The following is a 3,172-nucleotide window of genomic DNA, read 5'->3' as shown; positions in this document are numbered from 1 at the left end:
TGGATGGATGGGTGGAGGATGGATGGATGGATGGATGGATGGATGAAAGATGGATGGATGGATGGATGGATGATGGATGGACGGATGCTGAATGAATGGATGGATGTAATGGATGGGTGGATGGATGGATGGATGGATGGTTGGACCGATGGATGGATGGTTGGATGGATGATGGATGGATGGATGGACAGAAGATGGATGTCTTGATGGAGGATGGATGGATGAAAGATGGATGGATGATGGATGATGGATGGATGTATGGATGGATGAAAGATGGATGGATGATGGATGGTTGGACGGATGGATGAAAGATAGATGAAAGATGGATGAATGGATGGATGAAAGATGGATGGATGGTTGGATGAAAGATGGACAGATGGATGGATGGATGGATGGATGGATGATGGATGGATGGATGGATGAATGAATGGATGGATGATGGATGGATGGACGGATGGATGGATGAATGGATGTATGATGGATGGATGGATGGATGGATGGATGGGTGGGTGGGTGGACGAATGGATGGAAGGATAGATGAATGGATGGATGGATGGATGGATGGGTGGATGGATGGATGGATGATGGATGGGTGGATGGATGATGGATGGATGATGGATGAATGGACAGATGATGGATGGATGGATGGATGGATGAATGAATGAATGGATGGATGATGGATGGATGGATGGATGGATGATGGATGGATGGAGGATGGATGGATGGATGGATGGATGATGGATGGATGGATGGATGGATGGATGGATGGATGGATGATGGATGGATGGATGGATGGATGGATGGATGATGATGGATGGATAGGGTGAGTTTGCAATAATTCTTGCACAAGTTAATTATTTTCAGTCCTGTTTAATTTCTCCACTTGGTTATTTTACAGAAAGAATGTTTTTTAATCTGAACCAACAGGATTTGATGATTTTGGATGATTTCTTTGCAGATACAATAATATCTGTAGAAAAGAGAGGATGAGTCGATGGTAAATGTTTCAAACGGCGCTGGTCTTTTACCATTCATGTTGTTTTTACATAATTGGTCATTTACATGTGGACAAACTGCACCGGTGTAGAGAGACACATGGTTGACAGTGAAGACAGAGCTTCAGACTCACTCTGCAGATACTTGATTAGACAAAATTACAAACACTGATCGAATCAAAGCCTGACCCTTAAACTCCTCTTTCTTTGATGTTGGACATGATTTGGGCTTTGAGGCTGGAGAAAGAATCCTGTTTCTTGTTTAAACCTCAGGTTCTTTAGCTATAAGTGAAGAACGATTATATTCATATCCACCAGAAAACATTAACCAGAGCAGATAAACTAACCTCACAAATGCAGATTTCATGGTCAGAGGAACCAATTTTAATGTCCAAATGAGTCTCTTTCCTTCTCAGCAGCAGCCACTGTGGTGTTTTTGAGGAAGGCACTTAAAGCTAGTTGTGTCTGAGCTTAGAGGCCATTTGTGGCTCCTATAAGTCAGCCATGATGCCTGTCAGTGTCTGCTCATGCAGCTGATTGACTGTTGGGAAGAGGATTGTTAAACCTTCATGCTTGCTCAGCAAATATCTCCTAAAGAGTAACAGTATGAGAAAGGTGGAGTCCCTGTTTCCTGATAGGCTCATCCATGTGAGACACTGTACATCTTCACAAGCTCAGGCTGAAAGTAAGGATGATGGATCCCTCCTCTGGATCCACGGTGTTCAGATGATGTAGAACATCGTCTCAGCAGGATGCAGATAACTGCTGCAGAGGTTTTTTTTTTATAGATTCTTTTGAATTATCAACACCAGCTCTCAGAGATGAATAAATCAATAACAGCGTTGCTGAAAGTTGGAGAGAAAAGTAATTTTGTACAAGTTTTCCTGACACTCTAGTGCCACTCGCCCGAAGGTCCAAACGTGCCATTACACACAGACCAATCAGCTCCATTCTGGAGACAAATGGGTTCGGAGCCAGGATCTGTGTTTGCTGGGTGATGCAGGAGCAGCAGGGTATAAATGTCTGCAGGTTAGAGTCTCGCTGTGGAGCAGATTGTTGACGAGCGGAAATGAAAGTAAGGAGACGGCTGAGCTCAGGACGTTTGTTACAAACAAGCTTTCACCTCAAACTCAGTTTTACAACTCAGTGTCCGCACACTCATTCACTTTCTTAAACATTTTTGTCTTCAGTGTTTTGTCCACATTGGTGCTGTTTTTTTTTCCTTTGCAGAGAGTTTGTTTAGGGCTGAGGGCTTCATCTGCTGTTTCAGCCTTTTGTGTTTCCTTTGGACAAAGTGACAGTCGGGTTGTGTTCCATCTTCTCCCGTCGCTGAGGCGGAACCAGTCTGCTCCTGCTGCACTCCCACATGAAAACTTCCCTTTGACAGTTTGTTCAACATTCCCCTTCTCTTCCTAAACTGCACTTTTGTTTTGTCATAGAGACACTTTCATTTAATAGGTCACACTATGTGCCAAACTAAAGGTTCACGGGCCAAATGTGGCCTGCAGGTGGCTTCCGTTTGGCCCAACAACATAGACTTAAATATAAAGATCACTAGACTGAGCCCCACCCATACCGTCCACTGTTAGTCTGTGACAGCATGGAGGAACAGAAACAGACCAAAGGACAACAGCTCACAGCAGCTGTCAGCAGATTTTTACCAGAAAAATATATAATTTGTAAGTAACAATGATCTAAACCAGACCTGAATGTTAAGACTGAGTGTTTGAGCTCTGAATAATTGCCGAACACAGAAGCAAGTTTAACAGGTTTATTGTTAAATTGAGTGATTGGAGGTAGGAAGCTGGAACCCAGGAACAGCAGGTCTGGATACAGAGAACAGGGGTTAAGTCGGTTCAGGTAAATTATATTATATAAGTAAATAATATAACTTACCGTCCCCTCTTGGATGGACTGATTCCGTGTGGAAAACAACCACTGAGTCTTGGTTGTGTGTCTGGCGGTGTTGACACAGGGCTTGCTGCTGCTGCGAGGATTAATCGTGGTCCAAGACAAGGCTGGGGTCAAACACGGGTGGTCAGAGGTAGTTACCAGGTTAATAGGGGCAGACTGAGTCGAGGATCCAGGGATGGGTTCCGAGGTCGAATTCTAGGAAATCCGAGATGGCGAGGTTCCGTTCAGGGGCGAGACGTGAGGCGAAAATCCAACAAACAGAA

Source organism: Austrofundulus limnaeus, unplaced genomic scaffold (assembly GCF_001266775.1).
Source record: "Austrofundulus limnaeus strain Quisiro unplaced genomic scaffold, Austrofundulus_limnaeus-1.0 Scaffold158, whole genome shotgun sequence".
Taxonomy (NCBI): Eukaryota; Metazoa; Chordata; class Actinopteri; order Cyprinodontiformes; family Rivulidae; genus Austrofundulus; species Austrofundulus limnaeus.
The sequence above is the reverse complement of the archived record's forward strand: the minus strand, read 5'-3'. Positions refer to the sequence as shown.